This window comes from Catharus ustulatus, chromosome 4 (genome assembly GCF_009819885.2).
Source record: "Catharus ustulatus isolate bCatUst1 chromosome 4, bCatUst1.pri.v2, whole genome shotgun sequence".
NCBI classification, from domain to species: domain Eukaryota; kingdom Metazoa; phylum Chordata; class Aves; order Passeriformes; family Turdidae; genus Catharus; species Catharus ustulatus.
The window spans coordinates 61,156,903-61,184,682 of NC_046224.1; the positions used below are offsets into that span (position 1 = coordinate 61,156,903).

General features: G+C 39.9%; 1 long non-coding RNA gene across 4 annotated transcripts in view; it reads right to left on the bottom strand.

The window, feature by feature from the left end:
- The window catches only part of LOC116995377, a 173,577-nt gene that overhangs the window by 70,417 nt on the left and 75,380 nt on the right, over positions 1 to 27,780 (bottom strand). The window contains exons 2-5 of one of the 4 annotated variants that reach the window (XR_004417714.2): positions 11,841 to 12,015; positions 11,515 to 11,623; positions 10,469 to 10,676; positions 7,913 to 9,557 (exon numbers count right to left, since the gene is read on the bottom strand). This is a non-coding gene — a long non-coding RNA (uncharacterized LOC116995377). Of the gene's footprint in view, positions 1 to 7,912; positions 9,558 to 10,468; positions 10,677 to 11,514; positions 11,624 to 11,840; positions 12,016 to 27,780 lie in introns of those variants that run through there. The other 3 variants (XR_006162963.1, XR_004417716.2, XR_004417715.2) reach the window with 3 other exon arrangements.

A 27,780-nucleotide genomic window follows, 5' to 3' on the forward strand; every position in this document is an offset into this window, starting at 1 on the left:
CAAATTATGAATTCTCCCTAAAAACCTGCTGTGACAGACAAATAAACATTTTAGCTATGGGAAGGCAGAAGCAGAAAGGTGTTGAGACTTGCTGAAAGCCACACAGGGTGTTACTGTCAGAGGCCAGGTTAGGATTTTGCAAGTCACTCATCAGCACCCTTGCTTGATTTAGTATCTGGGAGTTACAAAGAAACTTGGCAAACTTTACCAGTTCTCCTACCACTGGCACTGAGATAGGATCCCAGGAAAAGCTTACGTAGGATAAAGGTTCTGCCACAGCTTCCTTCCCTGTAGTGGGTGTGAAGACAAAAAAGATCTGGCAGAAAAGTGCAAAAACTGTGGGTAGAAGTCATAGCATCCATTCTGTGACACATTCTGTGAAGTTGTGATGGGTGGTTTACTGACAAATCCCTAAATCCCTGTGAGCAGGGAGGTGGCCCTGCAATATGAGACTGCCACCACCCAGTTGGTTTGTTCCCTTTTTTTGAAGGGGTCCAGAAAATGGATCTGCAGGATCCATCTGAAAAAGGTAAAGCTAGCCAGGTGCCAGTCACTCTTAAACTCTTCATATCCAATTTAGCAATACAGTTCCTGTCTCTGATACCACTTCTGTGTCTGGGACATCCACACCCTATTTCCTTTCAGGAAGATTCACTGACCTAGACTTGCTGGATTGGTTCCTCAAACAGGAGAGAACCACACAAACAGACTAGGGTTTTTTTGGTTATTTTTGGTTTGGTTTGGTTTTTGTTTGGTTTTGGGTTTTTTGTTTGTTTCATTTTGTTTTTTTCTAGATATTGTGTTTAAGGATTGTGTACCATATGAAATAATAAAGATTTACTAAATTATGTAATCATAGAACGACCTGAGTTGGAAGAGGCCCTAAAGAAAATGTGGATCCAAGCCCCTGCCATGGGCAGGGACACCTTGCACTATCCCAGGGTGCTCCAAGCCCTGTCCAAGCTGGCCTGGAACACTCCCAGGGGTGAGGCAAATGGAGGATGGTACCCAATTACCTTCACAAACATGTACCAGACCATTCCAAGAAGAGTGCTAGGAACAGGGCACAGAAAAATAGAGAGAAACTTCAAGAGCATTTCTGCTCTCCTTCACAATTCTGGTAACTCTATCACCTAACAGTTCAATACTTGCAGCTGAAGGACACAGGGTGTTTTTAATGTGCATTGTAATGCCGTTTTTCTTCACATGCTACAATAGTTTGTTTTCCCCAGTTCGTTCTCTGGAGAAGGGTGCAAGGATGGACACAGGACTTTGAGACCTGCTCAATAAGTAATTTAATTCACAGTAGTAGCAACATCTAAAATGATATTCCCTACCACAAGTGGAAATCATAGCTGGACACAGACATATTCCCCCAGCTGCACAATTTGTTTAAAACTAATGGGTCAAAAACATTCCAAATGTAATGCTGCTGAAAATGATAGTGTGAATCAATCTGAAATTCAATAGGTGGTGCCTAAACCCTTTCTTGCCATTGGTCAGCAAAGCCTGGGATGTGGAACAGCAAGTATGAAATAAAAGCAGCAATGGAAGGGTTAGAGAAGAAAGTCTAGATGATGAAAATCTAAGCCCGAGCAGAATTTTTCTTTGTGGCCCAGGAAGTCTGGTCACACATATATTGCACATTTATGTTTTAAATGCATATATGCAGTGCAATTATGCTCTTGCACATAAACATTTGGAGGAACTTTTGTCTCATTTCAAAGGTTTCTAAAGTGTAAACTTAGGAAATGTTACAGATATATCAACAGATTGGGAGCCACCTTAATTTTCAAAATCATTGCAAATGCCTTTATGAAAGAGAGACTTTTTAAGTTAGCTTAGGTCGGGAGCCATGAGAGATATGTAAAAATGGAAGCAAAGTCTACACATTCCAGAGTGTTCCATTTTTCAATTCCCATTATTTTTTAGCTTGGGCTTCAATCTTCAAAGCTGGTATCTACATGAGTTGTTCCCTCTGGGTGTTAATTACCTGTGTAAGTTGGTTGGTAGTAGATAGGTGGATGTATTGTCACAGAAAACAAGATATGCTTTAGAAAACAGGGAAGGACAAGAGTAAAACCAGCCCAGGACATATCAGGCTGTAAAACACACAGTTTCCAGTGAATTTAGATCTCTGCCAAGTGTCTGCTTAAATATTTGGTCCCATAATCTTGGCCTGCATTGGGAAGTGTTTGTTGTCAGGAAAACTATAATTCAACTGCCTTTTTCCTTCAGGTCTTTTATTTTGTTGCTCCAGCCAAAGTTGATTTTCATTTAAATGTGGTAAACATAACAAGCCCTTTCATGAAATGTTAGAGGTCAACTGCACCCCTCATTTTATTTAGTGTATGTTTCTTTATTTCATTTAAAAGAAGAATAGCAAAACCACAAACTGAAACCCAATATCACCAAGCACTGAAAACAAAAGGGTGCTTACGGGATTGGAGTACTGGGGGAAAAAAACCCCACCATTTTATTTTGCAAAGCATTTGGAAAAGTACATTTGATCTTAGTTCATTCTTTGGTGCCTGATATTTCAGCCATTCAACTGGGCTTAATTCTGTGTGGTCCTACCAGCACATGTGGGGTTTGTTCCTGGTGTTACTGCTCACCTACTGCGTGACATGGGCTGAAGCACATCTGTATCTTTGTGGTGCCTAAAGGCACCTGGATGCAAAATGGCTGAAGAGGTATATTTAATTTATATCTGTGAATTATATTTATGCATTGTATTTATGCATTATATTTATAGATTATATTTAATTTGGTTCCAGAAGACTTAATCATAGTCTCCTATGAGTACCTAAATGAGTGCTCTCTCATGTCTCTCTCTGTTCTCTTCAGTGTTTTGTATATCCACTCTGCCTAAATATGGCATATTTATTTGTTTGAATTTTTGTCATGCTAATATTTTTCCTAATACTTTAAAATTTAATTTCTATCTTTTTTATAGTCCCCAGTTCTGGAATGTCCTTTGGAACCATTTCTGTGGGAAGGACTGCAGGGCTATGTTGTTCTTTCACATGACGAGCCTCTAGCAAAAAAAGCTGCTGCATAAATCAGTAAAACAAATAAACAAGAGGAAAGGGTTTTTGCTATGATAACTGTTAATTTACATGATTTGCTTTGTTAGATGAGCTACAGTTTTAATTTTTGATAATTTATATGCATTTCTTTACTTTATATATTCCAGATAGGGACATTGATGAGTTTCTGCTGTTTTGGACTTTTAATAAAATGACATGCATTCATAAACTTTCATATTTCAAATGTTAAAATACCTTCATTTAAAATATATAGTTTTTTATGCTTCTTATGACAAGAATATCTTTAAAAAACAGAAACATGTTAATTACCAATACGCTGCTACCTAATAACCCCTAATCAGAGGCAATGGGGATGTTAAAGGAGAAGGATAAATCTGATTTCAGTGTTTTGCTGGGTGAACATGCATGTTATATTCACAGACCCAAGAAGCCTTTCTTCCTTGCAACTGGAAATGAGAAACATGAACACAGATAACATGATAAATAGAAATAAGAAGCATGAACATAGATTAGCACATTGATTGGGAACCTCATTGCTTGGGAAGCCTGTTATTACAGCAATAAAAACACAAAAGCTGCATCTGTAAATAGGATAAAATACATTTGTGTCTGTGTAACAATATTAAAGCAAACCTAGACAGAGCTAATAAATATATTTAACAGTGAGAAGAAAATTAGTAAATCAAATATATAACATGTATGTTGACTTTGATGTCATGTGTTAACAAACAAAATAGCATCTCTCTTCCACTATTAGAGTCTACATAAAGCAAATACTACTTTAAAAACTTCTGACAGAGCAAATACTTCTAATACTTCAGTCTCCCTTTCATTTTATTTAAAATTATGCCTGCATGTATTTCTGCATGAATTTTTAAGTTTTAAAAAGCACTGTTTCGATTTATGTGCCACCTGTGCATTTTCTTTTCTTGTTTTATTGCATTTTGTTCCATTCCCGCTGTTTGGAAAGGGAATCACACAGAATGGCAAGACACTGGGCTCTTGCCATGCTCTCTTTTTCCCTGGAAAAGCAGAATCTCCCCCATCAAGCAGGATTACAGTACCAGAGGCATTTAGAATTGACTTTAGGATGGGTGTGTACAGGTATGCTTTTATGAACCTGATTTCAATGGGACAAGTTCATGTGCAGGATTATATTGGATTCAAAGCAGGACTTGAATATCCTCATATTTCAGTCTTTCAAAACCACCACAGATCATTTCCTACTGCACAGCTCTGATAAAAACAGCTAAATATGGCTGGAATGTAACAGATGAGTTGTTTTTAAAGGCTGCTTGCTATAGGTTAAGTGGGAGAACAGCAGCTTTTCATTTATTTCTTTGTAGATCTGCTAAAAATAATTCCAGAGAAGGATATAGATGAAGCAACAAAAAGATGAAGCAATTGGGATTTCTTGCTCTAGTGATATTTTGCAAGAATTCTTTAAAAAATTGAGGAGTTTGTTCCAGATCCTTATCCAAACATTTATTTGTTTCAGCAGTTTCCACAGTAATTGGCCATTGTGAACACCCAGAGTGTTTTAGGGCTGGCATAATGGGCCTGCTCTTAATTTATAAAAATAAACTACAAATTAGATGTCACTTTGCAGTTTCATGTAGTAAACTGATAGCCAGCTGCAGAATTGTAAAAATATGGTAGTCTATTTTCTTTCTTTTTCGAGCAGTGGCAATGAAATTCCTTTTCAAAGTTGACCAAACCCCTGAGACAGCATGACAACATCAAGACTGGCCAGCACAAGCCAATACTTTGGGCTGTCATCATTGCCAGGGTGGAAAATGGCTTTTGGTGAGAAGTCTTCAAATTACATCCATATGATGCCATATGATGAATATCTTTCCAATGTGAAGTTATTCCCTGCTGTTAATGTCCTGAAGCTGTATGAATGTCTTCCCCAAAACTGGTACCAGCCAGTGGCTAGAGCTGACTGGAAGACAAGAATTTCCATTTTTATTAACATCTTGGGGACTTCAACATTTGTTTTGTCCTGTTGGTTTAAAAAAAAAAAAAAAGCATACTGGAATAAAAAGATGAAAATTGCACTGGAACAAAATCTGTCTTTAGAGAAATGAGAAATCCCAGCCCTAAAATCGTGATACACATATTTGAGGGACAGACAGCACAGCTGTGACACTGAAGTACACCCAAGGTTGTGCCCCCTTCTCTGTCTCCTTTGGCCACCTGGATCACTGCTGTGGGCTCTGGGCTACAAAATGGTAGAACCATAGACTATGCTGAGTTGGAAGGGACCCACAAGGCTCATCCATCCCAGCTCCTGGCCCTGCACAGATACCCCAACAATTCCACCCTGTGCATCCCTGAGAGAGTTCTCCAAACACTCCTGGAGCTCTGGCAGCCTTGGGGCTGTGACCATTCCCTGGGGAGCCTGGGCAGTGCCCGACACCCTCTGGGGGAAGAACCTTTCCCTGATATCCAGCCTGACCCTCCCCTGACCCAGCTCCAGCCCTTCCCAGCTCCTGTCCCTGTCACACAGAGCAGAGCTCAGAGCTGCCCCTCACGAGGGTGTTGAAGAGCACAGTGAGCTCTGCCCTCAGTCTCCTCCAGCTGAGCAGACCAAGTGCCCTCAGCTGCTCCTCACATGACCTCCCCTCCAGACCCTCCAACATCTCCAAAACCCTCCTGTGGACACTCTCTAACAGCTTTAGATCTTTCTTGGCACCTAAAACCCCCCACAATATTCCAGGTGAGGCCGCCCCAGCGCAGAGCAGGACAATCCCTCCCTGGCCTGGCCGGCCATGCTGGGCCTGGTGCCCCAGGACAGGGATGTCCCTCCTGGCTCCAGGGCACTGCTGGCTCATGTCCAGCTGGCACAGCCTGGTCCCTTCCTGCAGCTGCTCTCCAGCCTCTCATTCCCCAGTCTGTCTGTACATCCAGAGCTGCCCCATCCCAGGGGCAGAATCAGCCTTGTCTTTGATAAACTTCACACAGTCGGTGATTGCCCAGCCCTGCCCTTCATCCAGGGCTCTCTGCAGGGCCCTTCTGCCTTCCAGGGACTCAACAGCTCCTCCCAATTTAGGGTCACCTGCAGACTAACTCAGTATCCCTTCCAGGCCTGCATCCACATCCTTTATAGGTTCTTGAGGAGCACAGGGCTGAAGACGGAGCCCTGCAGAACCCCACCAGTGACAGGTCCCCAGTCTGGTGTCACCACAGTCACTGTCACCCTTTGTGCCCAGCCTGCGAGCCAGTTACTCATCCTGCACATGATGTTTTTATCCAGCTGTGGGCTGGACAAAATCAACCTGTTGTCCTCATTAATAGACTCTAAACTATTTCTGTACCATCAAAATCAATGGCCATCAAAACAGTCACCGTTTGTTGTAGCAACACTTTTCAAACCAACTGGAAAACATCCATGACAACAGCAAGTAGCAGTTCCTCACACCAGAACCATGATCTCTGTATTTCTGCATGAAAAATAAGACAAACTTTATTCAATGCATCAAAAGTTAAATAAACAAAAAAAACCCAAAAAACCCAACAAAAACAACAAAAAAACAAAATAAACTTTTGCACCTGGATGAACTTTTCAATAGCATATAAAGGATAGGAACAACCATTCCTGGCATTGTTCACTAAATAATAATTCTATTTCTGAGCTGACAGAGATGCTTTTGCAGGGAAGCAAACCTTTAGAATGTACACCTGGAAAAAGGACATTCTTTTGTTCTATTAGTTACTGAAGCACACTGACCTGATACTGATACAGGTTTTACAGCTGATTGCAATCTTGTTGCCCACATACTCCTCCAAAACACTGAACTACTCTTTTTGATCTCAATTCAAATAGAATAATATAAGGCCTTTTAAAACTTGTATGAACTTTATTTTATGCTTTGATAGACCAAATTTTATGAGGGGTTTTCATTAGCTTGTTTCTCTTTTCCAGACTAAGTTGGTATTGTATTTCCCTAATAGCACCTGCTTCTGTTTCTCCTCAGAGTTTTACTTACTCCTACTGCTAAGTTGTATTCTTCAAGTTTCATTTCAATTTCTGATTGTTAACAAGGAAGGTGAAATCTAGTTTTTGAAACAGATTATTCTGTATCATCCTCCTGAGAAGATTTTGCAAAGTTTTCCCACCTCTATTGATGGGTGCTGTCATGTTTAAGATACCAGAATATGCCATGTAACCTGTTTTCCATGTAACCCTTGTGTGCTTAGATGACTCAAATTGTCCAAAAACACTCAAGCTAAACCCATCTGCTGTTCTGCTGGTGCTCCAAAGTGCTGCTCTCCTCCAAGAGCTGTCTCTCCTCCTCTTACTGGGATGTGCTCTTATTTGAAAGCCACCCAGCCAACAGCCAATTTTGACCCCCAAACAGACAAAAGGACACCTGCAAGCCAGACTGGGAATAGCAGGTCTGTGGATTTGATAGAAGTGAATGAGAAGGGATGTGCCAGAAAGGACTGGCATGATGCAAAGTTCTGTTTATTTTGACCTACAGTTCAAAAGCAGAGGGAAAGCAGTTGAATCCAAAGTCAGTAGATTTAAAACTGATAAAAGTGAAGGGATAGTCCAGCCAAAGTCTGATTAGCTATTTTGTCTCTGTATCTATTATACACAGGGGAAAAAAAAAAGTAAAAATCAGCAACAGAATACTTCATTTTCACATTAGAAAATATAACCAAATATATATCCCAGTAGAATCTATCATGAATAAAAATGACTTATATTGCTACTAAAGCTTATTAAGCCCGGTATTAATAGAATAATTCAATTTTTAAAATACTAATTAACATTTTGCACTAATTGTACATTTTATAGTTGCTATGGAGGGAAAACCTTAAATCTAATATAGTCTTTAAAGTCACTTGTTTTTGAACATAAAATTCTCAGAATAATGAACGGACAGGATAATAATCAGTCAGGATAAGGAATGTGTATATAAGGAGGAAAACTGTGTGTGTACGAAACAGAGGATAAGGCCCCATTCATTTTATTTATTTTTTTTAAATTCAAAGTTATTTTAAGCAATGGTAAAAAAAAAATCCACCAAAAGGTAGGCTGCCACAGACTCTAAAAGTCACCCAGTCCATTTTTCTACGCTGGGCAGGGTTACATATAAGCAAACTTCAGTCTCATAACTCACCTGGCAAATGTTTGTCTAAATTGTTCTTTAAGCCTCCACAATTCCCTGAGCAAGCTAATCCAGCCCTTCACTATCTTGCCATTAAAAAGCTGCTTTTTTCCCCCTAATTCCCACCCTCTTTCTGTTGAGGCATTTCAAACACATCATGTCTTGTTCTGCTCCTGGTGGCTGCTATCATGTCTCTGCACATTCTTCCCTTCCCTAGACTAAACAAACCCAGTTCCTTTGCTCTTGTCTCACAAGCTGTGTTTTCTGGACCTCTAATAATTCTTGGAGTTCATCTCTGGGTTTGTGCCAGTTGGCAAAGGGCATTTCCCCAGCTGTTACCTGCACTTAGCTGGACACAGGATCCCAGATGGGGCTTTATCCATAGAGGAAAGAGGTATTACTTCCCATACCTTCTGTAGCACCCCTCATTTATAGTGGATTCCTGTGCTCATCAGGATGGATCTGCTGACTCACAAATTCCCTTGACTCACAAATTTCCCACCCTACTCGGTGGCTCCCTCGGTTGTATTTGTCCCCTGACTCTTAGAAATTGTTGTTTTGTTTTGTTTTATCTTGTTCTTTAAATTTGAAAATTCAAAAGATGAGAAGCTGCCATCCAAAAGAGGAATTGTACATATATTTACAATGATGGGAAGACAGAGGGGAAAAAAATAAAAAAAACAACTTTGCATATGAAACTAAATTATTTTCACCACTCCACAGTAACCATTGGTAGTCTCTAATATTTTGTTGTAAGTGGTGACCATAAAGTGATCTCTGGTACAAATTACTTCATTCCGACCATGTTTGTATTTTGATGTAATAAAAAAAATCAATGAGTTCTTACTTAACATTCATAAATAAAAATAAAAAAAGTGTGGGATCATTAGGGAAATGAATGAATACAAAGATTTCAGGAAAAAAAAGGGAAGGGATGTGTGGGATTTCCAGTGTTGTCTAGAAAATTCAGGAAAAGAACAGCATTTTCTTCACATTATTTTAATTTTTTCAGACTAAAATTTGTCATTCTTTTCAAATAAGGAAATGAGAAAAAGTGTGTATCTACAAAGAAGTATTTAATTCACAAATCTTCCTCTTTCCTAAGAAAGTGAATCATCCTATGATCAACACAACACCTGAAGCCTGACACCCTGCTGTTCCAGGTTTTGTGGCTGAGGTCTCCTCTGAATACCAATTTCTGGCCAAGCCTTGCTTCAAGACTAGAGAACTTCCATTGCCTTGCTGCTCTGATTTCCAATCATTTATTTGAGTTTCTGCTGCAACTTTTCACTCAGCAAAGATTTGTTTGGATCTTCTGTCCCAGCCACCATTTATTGAAATTTGCAGTTTAGTTCCTCTGTAAACTGAAATAATCTGTCAGACGTAGCTGAAATTGGAAAAGGGTTTTGAGATTATGAAGAGAAAGCACAATAGCAAACAACAAACATTTTGTTAACATCAATCTTATCCCCACAGAAAATCAAGCCAAAGAGCTCTCTAAGAACTATCACGTGTCTTCCTACAAAAAACCTTTTTTTGTTCAGGATTTCTAGAAATAAGTGGCAACAAAAAAGAAACTATAATTCTTGCTATAAAAGAAACTTTTTGAGGCTCTGAGTGTGAGAGGAAACCAAGGAAAAGTTTTCCATTGGCCAGAGAGAGTTTGAGTGAAGCTTTCATGAGCACTGACAAAAGGGGTAAAAGGAAAACCAAAATTTCCTGCTTAATTGCAGCTGGCATCACTGAAATCTCCTCCTAATTCACTCTGCAGAAACAGCAAAGACATGATATAATTTATTATATCAGCAAAGACATCACTATCACTTAGATATCAGTGATGATACTGCAGAAGAATGGACAGGATAGAATTTGAACTGGCCAAAGATTGATTTGATGTCTTAGACTTTAAATAATTTGAACATTTTTGTCATTTTTCCCCTCTTCATTTAGAGCTATTGAGAGGTCTCAGGCATCAAAATCAAGCTGTGGAAAATACCGTGAAAATTTATGACATCTCAACCTGGATGTTTTCTGTGTTCATGCATCTGAAAAGTGAAGCAATAACTTGTTTGCCAGTTTTCAGATCCAATGTATTTTATTTTTCAAAATAAACAAAACCCAGTCCTTATCTCTATCCTTCCATGCTAAGGAACTGAGAAAGTCATAATTGATATATTTCCACTTAAGCATTTATTCCAGAGAAAAAGAATTTTTAAAAAGAGAGAGAGGAGAAATAAATTAGCAAAAGTATCTCTGATCTGTTTTGAACTTGATTATTAAATTGATAATTTTGCCTACCTTCTTGTTTTGCCAAGATCTCCTCTGTCTTTCCTTCAGAAATTCCTTGCATTATTTCAACAGCAGTTCCTAGTTTATTAATTCAGGCTTAGGCATCCAGCTCTTTTAAAATGGGGTTCCCTCAATAATTCTTCTGGTCAGGCAAGTAACCTTCTTCTCAAATAGTATTTTTTCCTCTCCAAAGCAAATCCACCAGTATTATATTTCCCTATCAGAGAACAAATACACGAATTACAAATTCTTCCTCCTTCCCCACCCCCACCACCAGCCCATTGATTTCATGCACGCTTTCCCAGAAAATCCAAGCGGCTTCACATTCTCCCTGCCCCCAGATCCATCAGGTTTCCCATTCCCACAGTCTGCTCCAGCCCCTCTGAATGGACCACACTTCTGATTCCCAAGGACTCCATAAGGAGCCCAGGAGTGAGGTGTCCTCCCTGGCAGCTCTGCTGTGTCACAGCAGCAGCGTGACAGTGGCAGCAGATGGGCTGCCTTGAAGCTGCTGTTAACAGCGTGATGTCTCAACCCAGCCCTCCCGTGGGGACCTAATTTTTGGCTGCTTGGCAGGCTGGGAAGGGGAAGAATCCGACCTCCCTCGCTCCTGTACATGAGCCATGAAACAAAAGCTTTCCCCTGCCTCACTGATTTCAGGCTGGCTCAAGTCCTTCACATCATGCAGGCAGCACAGGCTGCCCCATCCTCCTTTCCTGAAGGTAAATGAGTGATTTATATTCCTAATATTGTTATATGGATATCAGTTCAGGCAGGTTCATGCAAGGCAAGACAATAGCTGTTCGGGAATTTGACTGAAGAAATCAAGGTGATTTCATTTACCATCATGGCAGAAACAAAATTGTTATTTGCAAAGTTATCAGGGAACAACTCCCAGGAGCTGCCCTTCAATACCCTCTCTAATTAATTAAATGACTTCTTCATTGATCACCCAAAGATGGCATATGGAAATCCATAATAAACTTAGGATGCTGTGTTTTCTTAATAAATACAACTTAATTAGCCTTTTCATCATTGTAACACTAAATACTTACACAAAATTATTTTGGAGTTGTATCATGAAGTAAAAGTAATTGATTTCTCACAATCACCAATTTGCTGTCTCTTTTCTCTGCTTGGGAAACACACTGCAGTTCTGATAAACTGACAAAGTATAAAATAGTTACAAGCTAATCCTTGTGGACTGAGAACTCCCAAGATTTTTTGTTCCCCTCCCCCTTGGCAAGAATTAAAGACTTCCTCTTTCACATGACAAATCTCCCTTTTCCCACATACTTGGTGTCAGAGCTGTGTTTCACTAGGCCTTGCAAATCTAAATTCCTTCAGGTCTTTTTTTTCCTTCAGTGAAATCCATACTTACAGGCAATGGGAGTAGCAAGACTATCCATTCTCTTCCTCCTCCTGTCCTTCTCTTTGAAGGCAGTCAGTTCCTTTCCTTGCATGCACACAGGTCAAGAATTTCCAGGTAACAGCTCCCATCCTTTTCCCTCATGTGTCACCACTCCCACTGCATATTCATAATTCTCAACTGGATCCTTTAAGAAACACATGATGCACAAATCTATATAGCTGAATTCTACGAATTCAAATCTCCTCTGTAAAATCAGTCATGGTGTGTTTGGTGGGTTTGTAAAAGTTGCTGTCAAATTAGTCCTAGTTGGACTATACTACCTTAGTTGATTCCAAATACCAGTCCTCATGTGGAACCAATCTGTTCCCTTCTCTGGACACACTCCAACCCCTCAATGTGCATCTTGCAGTGACAGACACAGAACTGGACACAGGATTTGAGGTGTAGCCTTGCCAGTGCACCTCAAAGCTCCACCTGGCTGCTTTGCCACTCCAGAGTTCCCTGCTACGTGCAAAACCTTCTCTTTGACTTGTGAGTGAGCTCACTATATTTGAAACGCATTGGCAGAGAAAATCTTCCATTGCTCTTCTTAAAGCACCATGGCTGTGCCAGAGCAGGAGCCTTGAAATGGAGCACACAGTTTAATCTGCCCTTGACATGTTTGTTTTTAGCCCAGTTGTTTCTTATTAGAAAGCATTTTAGTTTCTTCTGTGATTAATTTCTTCATTCATCACCACTTCTGTGTGAACACAGTGTTTGACAGAGCACTCTGAGCATCACCTTCAGACATCAGCTGTTCTACCATTAAGAAAAAATCCTTCCTCGTTGAAATAAATGGTGAGATGTCTGAATCTGAAGGACACATTTTAAAAGGTGCATTTGGCATTACGTAATTTTAAGTGCGAGAATCACATGCACCCTGATTTACCACATTTATTACAATATTTATACATTTGCGTAAGGAAAAAGAACCAAACACTAACTTGCAGACCTCTACAGTGCCTGTTTAATGCAAGTCTGCTCCCTGGCACACTTTTGGCTCAGGCCAGCTATCCTTCAGGGAAGCTCATACCCCTAAAACTGTGTTCAGTAGGGATGCAGTCACTCTTTTCCAGGGAGGAGGAAAGTTCAAGCCCATAGTCAAACAACCAGATCATGGCACTTGCCCTGTGAGCCAGGGCTGGGGCACCAGTCTGAGGCTTTTTTTTAGCAGTACAGGCCAAATCTGCCTCCTTTGTAATGTGGTTTTGTATTACTCCTGTGAAAAAGAAAATATTGAGGTAGGTGACTTTGATAAAAGGACATTTGCAACACTGCACTTACTGTGTTCATTTTTTTTTTGCAAGAGGATTTAGCAGTGCCAACAATCCACTGCATTTTGGAGAGTGTGGGGCAAGTTCTGCACTAGTTTACTGCACTGTAGAACATGGAATCCATTGGTGTTAGGTGACACAAGATCAAAGAACTTAGAACCAGTATATTCTTATTTTCTGTTATCTATTAGTTTGCTTAATGCCCTTAATGCTCTTAATATAAAGAGGTTTTTTTGTTTTAAACCCTTTGTCTGACTTGATAAGAATATTTTACCTTCAGATATTATATAATAACATTTTATATGCAATTTATAAATGTGAGAGAATCAGTGGTTCCATTAAGTAATATTTTTCTGTGGTTTGTTTGGGGTTTTTTTATTTTCTGTATGTTTGAGAAAGCTTGTTGGACAAAATCCTTTGAATACAAGAATAAAAGTCATGATCATATGTTTAGCCTTTTCTGCCAAAAAAAAAAAAAAAATAAAAAAAGGACTTTGGAGGTAGAATACTTGGATAGAAGGAAAGTCCTTTGTAATGACAGTTTGTGAGTTCTAAACTTTCCTTTTCCTACAGCTTTTATGCTTGATCTAATAAAAACATCCTCTGTCCCTGCAAGGTTTGCTTGTCACTGTAAGAGCAGAGCTGATAGACACTGCACACTTTAACTAAAAACTGTCACTGTCAGATCAATATCATAGCTGAGATGAGAATAATTCAGACCTAAACCATCCAGTGCCTAGGATTTAGAATGACTAACGACTTTGAAATAAAAGAGTAGTTTCTACAAACACATGAGGCAGTTGCCAGAATTTCACCTTCTGGTTTTGGTAGGAAGCAAATCTGGCATGGTTCAGGTTGATGTAGAATCCAGTTTTATTCTCACTGATTCCAGTCTTAAAACTGAGCCAAGAACCCTACAGAAACCCAGGCCTTACTCCAGTGGCTGTCAGATTAGTAAAGACTTACACAGGACATGGATCAGGCTACTTTTGCAGGTTGGTGAGAAGATAATAATCTAAAGATATAATTCAGGCAAGATTTAAGACTCTGCTTGATTTTACACGTGTAGGCAGTCTCAAGGAGATCAATGGGATTACCCATGTACATAAAGTTAAATGCACACATAAATCTTTGTGAAGCTGTGACCCAAGGGTCCAGCCTTGTATTTATCTTCAATATGGATTTTAGTTCTAGAGGCAATTTCATTGATGACTTAAATATGCTCACACACAGCAGTGTCTCATATTCATGGCTGCATATTTGTGATTGATCGGGTCCTTAGATAATGTGAGGAGTGGCAGAAAAGAGAATTTTATTTTCAATCTGTTCACTTTCATTATTGTAGCTCCAACCAGCTTTAAATCCTTTTCTTTCCTTGCATTTTTACTCAGAAAAGACAGGAGATGTTCATTAGTGCTAAATTAATACGTTTTTTCAGTCTTTATCAGGACTTCCAATTCCAGCACATATGGATCTTAACTTTAGTTTATAATTAGATTACTAGTGATAAATTGGTCTGCCCCTTACCCAAGTTTGGATTAAAACATATTTGATTTTTTAAAATTATTTTTATTATGATTGGTGTAGTGTTCCCTTTCCTGTAGAAATTTCCTTTTCCGTTCTGTTTCCCTTGGAAAATGTGATTTACCCTCATATAACTGCTTTGGTTTTGACCCTTTGACACTCACTGATTTCCATTTAAGAATCTTCAATTAAATGTAACTGGACTCAGCAGATCACTGACCCCTTATTTTTACAGCTGTATCACAATTTCTTCTCCATAAGAATTTCAAATTGTATTTTTTAGTATTCATCACTTCTCCTAAAAGACATACCAGAAAAATTCTTTTTATACTTATTGAGGGTCTCTGAAGCATACACATATCTGCCTTAAAATTCTGGAATATCTTCTATGTTTATTAAATCTACCTGTCTTTGAAGAATTTAATGGATTCTGATCACTCTCCTTAGAAGGACCTGTCTTCAACACCTCAGTTCTGTAAACCTGAAAGATGTTTTTTCCTAATGAGCTTCTTCATTAAATACTGACTTTCCATTCCATTCTGACCTTGAGTCTCAACACAGTGTAGCTAGATAGAATTCAGTAAAATCCTTCTGATATGGAAATATTACAAAAGTAGAGGAAGAGACCACAACAATTTCAAATATAAGGTTTGGACCCACCCTTCTGGTTTTCCCTCCACAAAAGATGACCTGCACTAACAGCAGTGCAATTACATTGATCCAATACCTGTGTGAAATCAGAATCAATCCCTGCATAAAATGGTCAGACAATTGGAAGCTGGAAAAAATGCAACCATTCATATTTTTAATGATCTGCCAATCACTCTATATGGAAGGAAGGAAGGAAGGAAGGAAGGAAGGAAGGAAGGAAGGAAGGAAGGAAGGAAGGAAGGAAGGAAGGAAGGAAGGAAGGAAGGAAGGAAGGAAGGAAGGAAGGAAGGAAGGAAGGAAGGAAGGAAGGAAGTTTATTTACTTGTTACTTGTCAGGAGAAGAAAAAGAATTCTTAGGAAAAAGAAAGATTGTGGAAAAAGACCAGGATCTAGGGGAAGACAACGTGATTTAGGAGAATGCTTGGTTCTGTTTAGTGGTTTTGTGGTTTGCATCTTTTGTCTTCACCAAGTCACCCAGACTTTCAGGGTCACCAAGACCTATCTTCTGCCTGTTTGTTATGCCTCCTGGCAAGAAAATAGAATTTCCATCCCAAAAAATCATTCCATGATCCAAAATTTATTTCAGAATCTCAGTAATGTTTTGATCTGACAAAACAATGTCTCTGAAAGCTGTCAAATAAAAAGAGTCCAATATTGCACTTGCCAAGAACTTGTTAAAATAATCAGTAGAATCACATTCAGGTCTGCATTCATCTCACAAAACTTCACATGTATGGGTAAGGCATGTAGGGCACACTATTTGCCAACACTTTTCCTGCATCTCATGGGGAGGATACCTAAAGAGGCAGCTCATCCCATTTTCCTGGGATGAATGAATTCATTCCTGGATATACTGTTCCTTTACTCACAAGGGCTGCCTAAATATCTAGGATTGACTGGATTCCAGTAAAATACTGATGTGAAATAAAGTATAATCTAAACCAAGAGAGCTGGAAAACCTCATGAAACAAAACATAGCTAGAAAACACACACCCCCCTTCCCCCCAAAAAATTTTGGATGTTATGTAAAGGAACAGGAAAATTTGGGATGGGGGCGTGTCTAGATTTGAAAAGCCATGGGTGTATTTATTCTTTTGATAAATGCTTCATCTTTTTTAGTCAGACTGCCAGCAAAGGGTCCAGCAACATTTCTGAACAGTTTTGTAGTTATATCCAGGTGTGCTGATGTGACAGGGCCGCTGGTATTTCCATGCTCAGTATTGGCAGAGTCCTAATCCCAGGAGACTCATTCTGCAAGGCTTGTAGGGCACTCTGGTCAGCCAGGCAAGAAACTATTTTACAAACTGTGGGCTTACAAATTTTCTAACTTCTACAAGAAGTGGAAGGTTTAGAATGTATAGAAGCTCACAAGCACTGAGGAAACCACTTCCTATGTTTTGTACGGACTCTCCCATATGATTCTTAATTTTTTTTTGTTACTGCTAAAATGTTACTTAATGGACTTTTTCTCCAAGTGTCTAATAATATTTAGTGTTCCACAGTGGGATTTTCAAAGCAAATTTTCCTTTTAAATTTGCCAGTAAATTTCATTAAGTGTCTTCCATTTGTCAGGCAAAATTTCTTTCGCTTCAAAATACTGCTATAGTTTTGTGTCATTGCTTCTTTAAGCAATTTTCAGAAGCTGTAATGAGGCAGGGAGGCAGATGCCTAGAAATTTCAGAAGAAGCTCTCACATTGCACAAACTTCTCTGACTCACTGTCTTTATAGACTGGAGCTGAGGTTTCATGTGGTCGGCTGCTCTGTGTGATGCCAGCTATGTTCCTGTTTCAAACAACTATTTCATAAAACTATCTAGCAAAATCCGACCTATGAATCATTAACAACGTTGTTTACAAGATGACTTTCATCTTCCTCATGTTTTTCTATAGTAAAATTCCACTTTAACACAAGCCACAGCTACACCCTTAAGTGGAAATTCATTAGCCTTAAGCTGAGTGAAGATTTCTGCAAACAGAGTTTGGCTTTTGTGCTGGTTGTTAACGATTAACATTTAATATGTTCTGACAACGTGTTCAGCCAAGTGCAAGACAGAGCTGAAGACAGTCCTTAGACTCAGTGCTTAGGAAACAGTGCACGTAGCACAGGAGTAGCTTGTCAATCCAGAGAGCCAAGGACAGAACCTGGAGTTACAGGTACCTGTGGAGTTTATCCTGCAGGTGACAGGATCCTGCCAGAAGCACAGACAATAGAACCCATTCTGTCACTGCTTTCATACAGAATCACCAACTGGTTGAGGCTGGAAGGGAGCACAGAGGGTCACTGGTGCCACCTCCCTGCTCCAGCAGGGTCATCCCAGAGCACAGGGCACAGCATTGTGTCCAGCTGGCTCTGGAATATCCCCAGTGAGGAGACTCCACACCCTGTGTGGTCTCTGTTCAGCACTGCCCAGGGAAGAAGTTGTGCCTCCTGTGCAGGTGGAACCCCCTGGGCTCAGTCCCTGCCCATGGCTCTGGTGCCATTGCTGGACACAGCTCTCCACATGTGCCTCCCAGGGCTGGGCAGAGGGGCAGGATCACTCCCTGACCTGCTGGCACTGCTCTTCCTGATGGACCCCATGAAACCCCCAGGGTGCTGCTGCCTCATGGACATCCTGCTGTCCACCAGGACCGCAGGTCCTTCTCCACAAAGCAGCTTCCCAGCAGGTCACCCCCAGCCTATGCAGGTGCATTCAATTATATCTCCAAATATATGCAGGACACTGCATTTGCCTTTACTGAATTTCAGGCAGTTCTTCTCTGCCCATCTCCTCAACCTGTTGAGGTCCCTCTGACGGGCTGCCCACAACTCTGGGTCACTTCTTTTACACCTCGAAATTTGAGCAACAGTGTGAGAAAATATTTCTGATAGCACAGAGAGGGGAAGTTGAGACAGAAGCATGACAGAAATAGAGAAGTCTGTGACCGTGTAGAAAGTGATCCATAGAATTACTGGTGCTAAGATGGCCACATTTTTGTTTTATTGTTAAGTGCCAGCCATGAGTGTTGGGTGCTCATGAATAGGACACAGAGTAAATAAAGCATTGATGTTTGAGTTCAGAGTCATTGCAGGTAGCACCTGTCGTGTTTTGGTGTTTCTTGGCAATTCTTTTGCCTGAATCCTTTCATTCTCCCTGCAAACAAGATTGTAACAAACCCTCCATTTTTCACACACCCAGTAAAGGCTGAGAGCTCCTATTCTCGACCCTGAAGAAAGATCCTAAGCATGGAATAGAAGAGATGGTGAGAAGAGAAACTGGGTATTGGCAAGTTAGGGAAACTGTTGTTGAGGCCACATAAATTCTGTTTTTCAAGTGTTAATGTGTTATCAGACAAGAAAATATCCATAGTAGCTTAAAGCAATAGTGGAGATTTCCAGTAATTTCCCAGGGTTTCTTAACTTTCAAAAATAAAATATGAAATGCAGGCAAATGTGTGATTGGTTAAAAATAGTTTCTCCCATTGATTTTTTTTGCCCTTGTAAAATCAGTCAAAATTTGGAGCATTTTACCAGCTTTCACCAGTGATGTTATTGATGTCCTGATCATTTGCATTAACCACAAGATAGGAGCTCAAATTATGAACTACCCCACCCCAGTCCTGCTGTTTCCCTGTATAATACAATAAAACTTCACTCAAGAAATAAAGGCTGCCACTAGGAAGCAATGCAGTGATGCTGATCGGTGTAAATTGGAAGGTGCTGAAAAGTGGCAGCATTTTCCTTCAACTAAAAGGCAGTAAAGTCTGAGAGAGGAATTAAGGATGACTGTCAGTCAAATTTAAGAAACAATTTGTGAATAAAGTAAAAGAAGATGTACCAGAGTCACATCTACAGGAAACTGAATAAGTCTGATTAGGAGTAAGGCACAAAATGCACTGAAAAAAACCCAATAAAATCAGCAGACATCTGACTGTAGTCTCTCCAAACACAGATTGTGAGATGTCTTGTCATAGCATCATGGGGCATGCCAGAAAAATTAATAGCTCGTCTCTTACAGACATTCAAACATTCAAACTTTCCCACTCTCATTGCTCTGCACAATGTTTTTTTTCCAATTTTTTTTCTTGTCCAAGATTTCTATTCCTAATTTGAATATAGCATGCTCAGATTTTTCCTTGTAAATATAACTTAGAAACCATGATTGTACTTTATGAGCTTAAAGAATTAAAGCATTCAGACAAACCTGTACGATGGGATAGATTCCTTAACTTCTGGAAGTTTTAGTTTTGATCATCCTCCATAGGCTAGGAAAGGCATGGGATTCACTTCAACTACACCTGATTTCAAACAGTGGGAAAATGTGTGGGATCATGTGAAAACGTTGGGTCAGGTCTATGCGTGCAGTGACTCACCACGGGTATTATAAAGCATTATTCTGCATTTACTACTGACTTACTGAACAACAAAGAGGTCCTGACTGTGTTGGAAGATTAAAACTCTTTTGCCACAAACTCTTGTTTGCATGCTTTCACTTCTTCCTGGGGGAAACCTGTTTAGGATTAACTCTCTTTGGGAAACCTCTACATGCAGTTTAAGCATAACCCTTTCATTGTGTGAAAAGAAAACTGGCACCTGTACATAGACTGACAAATTTTTACTCTGATAACTGTAAGAATATTGCAAATATGGAACTGAAACTGCCAATATCTCTCAGAGGGTTGGTCTGTATTCACAACCAAACTGGAAAAAAAACTCTGCCTAGGGATTATAGCATTTGAACTGTTTAAGAATTATGTAGAGTAACAACAAGAAATGTTATTAAGGCTGAGAATTTGCCTTGAAGACCAAGAGGCATTTCCATTCAGCTCAGTGGAAGATGTGGGGATGGTTTCAGTAAGACCTCCTTGCAGGATTTAGGAGCCACACACAGAATTTGGGGAACAGAGTGTTTATCTAGTGAATTAAACATTACACATATACATATTTACCAAATGCATGTTTAAAGTGAAAATTTAATAGCATCAAAACTCTTCTGAATGTGGGAGTGTTTAGAGCAGCTTGCAAGCCTTTTCCTTGTTCCCTGGGCACAGCGATGAAGGAGTTGCTTTTCTAAAGCTTGGAGTAATTGTTTATTCTTTGGTTGGTCAAGAAAAAAGGGAAGGGGAAAGTGCAGCCAAAGCTGGATTTTTGTGAGCTCAGTTTGCCCTGTACTTGATTATGGCAATTCAGAAGAGCTGCCCACATTACCTAGAAAGCTTGCCTGGGAAAAAAATATTTCTAAGAGTAGCATTCCCTTGCAGCTTTTTCAGACAAGGTTGACTGCAATTTTCCCTGCAGGATGTAAAATAAGTTTAGGCATCACCAAACAAATAGGATTAACAGTGCTGTGTGCTGTATTGCATGTCTTATAAGAATGACTCTTCTCCAAAGTTCAGGGGCTGGATTTTGATTCAGAAGCCAAAGGAAAAAAAAAATGCCACTGATGTCCAAAAATGAAAGAACTTTCTGCCTGAAGAGAAAATTAGTTTTTCTAGTTGGATGTGAGCATTTCCAGGCAGCAACAAAATGAATGTATTCCAGGGGGTCCAGCAGAGATGGTTTAGGGTCTGGAGCATCTCTGACAGAGAAAAATTGCTTTCATCAGCTGAAAAGGGAAATTGGATGGCAACAATTTTACTAGTTGAAGATGACAATGGTGCACATGAATCTGAAACCATGAGATCCTTGAATCACTTTTCTGGATCTTTAATTTTTCATTTAGGTATGAATTTGGTACATAAATTATGTTTCTAACATTGACAGCTTTATAAACTCACTTGACCTAAGTCAGCATAACCTCACTGACTTCCAAACAGCAAAGTTCATTTACAAGAACCAAGATGCTGGTCTGGACTTTTTAAATGTGTTCCCATGACTTTATTCCTGCACATCACCAGGTTCTGAGTGCCTGTCTGTGTTGCATACACAATAGCCTTCAAGCCCCCAAGTAAAGGTTTATTGGGAGTACCATGGAAAGTTTTATTAACTTAGAGTTTGAATGTGCAAACATTAACCATACACTACCCAAACAAAACCAGTGGGATTGCATTAATTTAGAGCAGTGAAAAATCTGACAAGTAGTGACCTTTTCCTTAAAAAATATTCATATTTTTTCCCCATTAAGAGATAATTTTGGTTTCTGTTTCTATTTTTTCCTTTAAATATAAATTCTCTGAGGAATACATAGTAGACAGCTCTGTAATCTTAAAGAGATTGAGCTGCTTTATTTTTTTTTTTGTTTAATTCAAAGTACAAAGGCTGAAGTGCTAAACTTTATGAGGCCCGTAATAGGTCCTTGGTCTGCAAAATAGTAAGGAATAAAAATAAATAATAATCATCTAATACCAAGCACTTATGTCATGCCTTTCATCCAAGGAAGTCAAACCACTTTAAAAACAGCAATGAATTAATAGAGGAATGTTTTGCCACGGGCAAAAGAACGAAACAAGAAACCATCCTTCTACTCCCTGCAGCCTCCTGAACTGCACAAAGGCAATAATTCTGTGAGTGAAAATTACACTGCTTTTTGGTGCTTATTTCTTAGCACTTCTGGAAACTTGGATCATGTTGTTCCTCCACACAAAGTCTCTCAGTGAGCAAGAGCCACGTGGCAGGATCAGTTCAAGCAAATGTCAGACCTCTGTAATTTTCTTTTCCTTGTCTTCCTGCCATGCCACTGAATACCAGGGAGGGAGATACAAATCTCTGATGCATTGATTACTCATTTCATCTTTTTTTTTTTTTCCCTAATTCCACATGGGTAAAAATAACCATTTCATGCTCATGAAAAATGGGAGCAGTCCCAACTTTCCCAGCCCTTATTAATTTCATGGTCTGTTCTGGACTTCATGAGATGTCTGGTGTGACTGGTGTTCCCTGCTCCAGGTGAGACTCCTGAGTTTTGACAACATCAGAGAGCACTGAGAAGGAAGGAGAAACCTTTATTTATTCCACTGTGTATGTATCTAATGGACTCCTGAGGAGGAGCTCCACAAGGACTAGGATGGGTCTGGAAAAGGCTGGCAAGGGTGGTCAGGAAAAGAAAAGTGGTAAGACTGCACAGACTACAACACACCAGCTTGGATATCTGAAGAGAGCTATGCTGGAGGCCTGTAAAGTAGCAAGTGATGTGAATGAAGCAGTTGAGGAATGATCATTCATTATTTCTTGCAGAATAAGAACTCAGGAATACCAGAGGCAGCATTCAAATGAAAAATAGGGAATTCTTTTTCATTCCATTATCCCAGAAGATAATGTACACTAAATATATTAACACACTTAAAAAGCTGCAGGATAAATTCCTGGACACCAGGTAGATACAGGTAGAGGTACAAGCTCCAGATATGGAAGGTTTTATTTATGACTGTAAAATAATTCAGAATATAGATTACTGTACACATACACATTCTTAATTATTTCTCTGTATACTGGGCCAGATAGATCTTTGGTGTCTCCTAGCACATCATGAATTAGTTTCATCAATATCAATATTAATAATCTCTTAACCAAAACCCAACTTCTAGGCTTAACTGATGCTTAAAGCCTGATCAGAAAGGGTATATTTTATTTGTTCAGGGATAACATCTATCCTTTTATAGAATTAATTTAAAATCAACATGAAAACTTGTATGAAAATATCTTTTCAGGTAAAATCCTATTGTCTGATTATGTATCTGTCATCAGAGGATTTCAGAGCAGGTTAGATCACCCTGCAACAGGAGAAGCACTAATATATTTTTATTGCAAGGTAAAGTTGTGATTCAGGAAATTGCTTCCTCAACAGATGAAGTTACTATTAACAGTGATACACCAGAAATTCAGTACACCATGGACTGTATTTCAGCCAGGTAGCAAAAGAAAAGTGGTTGCTATTCCAAACTATCAAAATGCCTTTTGGTAGGGGATGTGGGTGATGTTCAGCATCAATTTTTAATAAAAGACCCAAGATAGGTGTAAAAGTAAATAATCTTGTCTTTTTAGTATCACTGTACACAATTAAAAATAAGAAATCTCTTGGGGATGTAAAACTAACCAGGGCTTAGATAAATAAAACTAGAACTCAATCTCCTGAAAAAAGTGGAGTCTAAGGATCAGCACGTTCATTTTGTGCCTGCAAAAACACTGTTTTAAACAGCTGCAGACACAAAAATCCATGTGGAATACTGGGAAAAAAATTAAAAATAAAACCAAATAAACTAAAGAAAGATGCTGGGAATGGCTCAGGCTTTTTGATGCTGCTGGCACTGAACAAACCTCATTTTAGCACATGGAATCTTTGCAGGCATAAAACAGCATCTTGCAGCTATGCCAGAAAGGAAAAGGCTGTTTGTGGGAGAGGACAGGCACGGGTAGAATTTGGTTGCATGTCACATTCTAGGTGATGTGACGTGGCTTGGCAGTCATTCCCCAGATGACCTCTGAAGTCAGGGCGAGTTAGAGTTGACCAAATGAGTTAAGAATACAAAATCAGCCAACAGAAGAGAATTACAAAAAAAAACGATTCTGTTTTCAAGTCAAACTGAGCCCCTTTTGAGGTCCTTAAAATGCAATTGGAAGTCACAAGAAATTAAAAATACGCCAAGAAGCAATAGATGAAAGGAAAAAGAAATTTAATTTTTAAAAATTGATTGACTATAACTAGTGTTAAAAACTATTTCCCAAGTCCTGTTAATTATTCAGAAAATGTCACCTCCATTAACATTTGTTCCTTTAGTTTGTAAAAAACTTCTCAAAACACAACATGTCAAACCTCACTGACTTCATGTGCCCATTTCCCACTTGCAAAGGTAAAAATCCCTATGAGCACTTATGCAGTGATTTTTAGCCTTATTCACACAGGGATACTTTGGCTGTGCTATCCAGAGATATCCAAGGTTTTCCACAGGTACACTTTGGAGATAGATACTTGTTTTGCAATTATTGGTGACATTTCCTTACAAACAAGCTTGCAATGAAATATCTTTTAATTAGGAAGTCAATCATGTTATTTTCTTTGTGACTGTTGAAAAAAACTACTTTAATCACTGAGTTTATGATAATTTTCTTTTTTTTTTTCGTGTCTGTTTTATGTTTTTCCACTTGCATTCTGCCTCAAAGGTTTTCCTTTGGGGAGACAGAAAAAACTAAAAGAAGCAGGAATATCAAGCAGTTTTTACTCTGGTTTAAATAGAAATTAGTGAAACTGTTAATTTAAGCATATAATATTAGGAAGAAAAATAAGAAGTAGAGAGAAGCACCAGAAATTGTATAACAAACCAATTTTGCCCTCCTTTTATTATAGAATTGATTTCAATGAATTTTTCTCTCTTCAGTTTTTGTAGATTCATGTTTTGCCCTGATGCAGTCAGAGTTGCACAATTCTGGTGCTGCTGGAGCAGGCTGAGAGCAGGTTTAGGATTTTCAGTCACAAGCTGGTCCCTGGTCTCCATCAACTGCAATAGGAAAAGGGCTAAAACTGCCAGAGCAAGCCATAATTTGATGCTGTTATGAGGTGAGGCCTTAAGGTCAATTAACTGTTCAATATTTTAAAAATCACTTGATCCCTGAAAGAACATGTGGTCCAGGATGGGCTCCAATAACTCAGACAACAACATGCTCCACAAAATGAAAAGCAGAAAAAACAAATTAGGCCTGAATCTCCAGAATATTTTATCGAGATGTCTTCCTTTTGCTTAGAATCTCAAGCAGTGATTTTATTGTTTTGAGGCATGTAAAGCGTTTTCTTTAAAAGGCAATTTGTCAAGAGCAACACAGTGTAGCTCCCCCCTCAACAGCCCTCCTGTGGATAAGTGAATCTTTATAGCTCCAGAAGAGCTTTGGCTGTTTTGTGGCAGGAAATCAGGTTAATGAAGAGATCTGAGCCCCACACGTGCCCACAGTGACACTGGCCAGAGAGTTCCTCCAGCTTCAAACAAACAAACCAGCAGGAATTCCTGCCTGTGGCTGGATGCCAGGATTGAACTCTTCCCTGGGCAGCACCTTCCACGAGCCACTGACTCGATGGGATGGCAGTTTCATTACGGCTTTACAGCGTTTATGGAGTATTTAATTACTTCCCTACACCCTGGTCCTGTTTTAAGGTTTGTTTAATCATTTGTGTCTCTGTTTCTAATGGGGATTTCAGTTTCCAAACGGGCCTGAAGCCAGAGATGTAAATGGAGGGTACAATATATTGCTTCCTGAAAGATGACACAGGGCAGAGGGGAGGAGAAGAGGAGGGCAAAGAAGGAAAAAGAAGGATGGAGGGATGTGGGGAAAAATGTAATCTTGAGATTCAGGCTAATTGAACACCCCAGCAAGCGAAGATGGATGATCCTCCTGGGCAATTAGCAGACTAAGCAATATCAATAAATGAGTCTCTTACAGGAGACCTTCAACAGAGAGAAAATGGCTGAGATGAAGGAGCTGAAGAGAACAGCTCTGCAGAGTGATGTGGGAGGGAAGTGAGATGCACAGAGCAGCCGTTAAATCAAAATAGGTGGATTTGCAGCATTAGTGCTGAGTAAAGATGAAGGTGATGCCTGACAGGCAGGGTTACCCCTCTGAGCTTCCCAAGGATGGAATTCAGGAGGGCTTAACTTCAGGGAAAATGAAGAGTTTCCAATAGGCTGGGACACAACACAGTGGTAACAGTGGGTTCAGAGCCAGCACTGGGTCTCTTTTCCAAGCAGTTTTTCGAGAGCATTGTTTCCTGGCTAGCAAAACTGCCCCATCCCACAGGAATCACTGAATGGGTGAGGCTGGACCAGCTGGTGCCACCTCCCTGCTCCAGCAGGGCCATCCCAGAGCACAGGGCACAACATTGTGTCCAGCTGGCTCTGGAATATCCCCAGTGAGGAGACTCCACACCCTGTGTGGTCTCTGTTCAGCACTGCCCAGGGAAGAAGTTGTGCCTCCTGTGCAGGTGGAACCCCCTGGGCTCAGTCCCTGCCCGTGGCTCTGGTGCCATTGCTGGGCCCCCGGAGCAGAGCCTGGGCCCTGCTCGGAGCCCTCCCTTTTTATATTTATACACACTCATACTCTCAGTCCTGTCTTCTGGAGCAGTTTTTCATCCAGCTTCTTTATTATTTTTCCTTTTTTTTTTTTTTTTTTCTCCCTAACTTTCTTTAGAACCCCAGGAAAGAGAACAGGATTTCACAGGGTCATCCAGCACTAACTGCTGCAGTCTCAGGAAACATTGTACAATCCTGGTAAAAAATTCATGGAACTCTACCTTAAAATTATTGTCTTGCTTTTCCCTTACTCCTGCTGAACAGCTGTTGCAAGAATCTGTGTCCTTGAAGACTTCAGAATGCTTAACAAATTTCCAGCCTAGATGTATTCCTGTCTAGGTTATACCCATGTGTTCTTGTGCCAATGTTTTCCTTCAGTTTAATCACTCTTCTCCCTTCCTGCTGTTTACTTAATTGCTTTTATCAGCTTGATTTAAGAGCTTGTTATGAAGTGGTTTTAACTGTCTTTTAGTTTGTTTCTAACTAGACTGTACAGTGCCTCGAGGGGTTTGGCAGGGGCTTTCTGTTGTCATAATTCTCTGATTATTCTTAATCCTGTGAGCCATTCTTCTATCAGGGATGGTTTGGAGGTATTTAGAAACAGCACTGTCGTGGTGTCACCAGGTTACTAAACAAAGAATATTCAAAACCCAGTCCCACTGGCAGCTGTGAAAATTCAGAATGCAGGATTTGCATCAGCGTCTATGAGGTCCCTTGAAAGTGGTGCTGTGATATTTTCCACTTTAGAGTGACTGAACTGCTTCTTGGCCCAAGGAATTATTGGACACTGCTCAAATGACTAGGGATGTTATTCAGATATGAGTAGAATCTATGTAAAGTGTCAGCTTCCCACAGATGTGCTCAGAAACAGCAATTATTGATAATATTCCTGCAACTGTTTAAACCTTCCTATAACTAAATATGCATTTAGAGAGCAGTGTGTGTACAAGAATGGTCTGCTCCTCTCTTGCTCCAGTATCCTGGCATTTCTTCACCCAATGGCTTTGTGCTGGGGTAAATACTGTCCCTTCTGTTATCTCCCATTTGGAAAGGTAATTCCTGAAGCTAGAAGGTGATGACTGCATCTTTTGCACCGTGACTGCCTGAACCACCAGCAGTTCATGGAAGGGTTTTCCATGTGCAAGCATCACACCAGTGACGTGCCTGCAAGTTTGACATCTTGTACTGAATTGTTGGAGCAGCTCCCCTCAGAGCAAATCCCTGAATGCCTCCCCTTTGCTGGGACCCTGCAGCCTGGCTGTGGGAGCAGAGGAGAGAGTGCTGCAGGCTTTCCATGTACCTGCTTTGCCACTCCTGAGGCAGCAGACAGCATGTGCATTTGATTTATTTAATGAATGGGAGTCTAATTATAAAGCAGAGGAAATCACTGGAGCATAAATTTATGGGCTGCCTGAGTTCACCTCCCACGCTGGCAGAAACCAGCAGTGAGAGGTGATGTTAGCAGCGGCAAAGATGTCAGGGAGGAAGGTGGA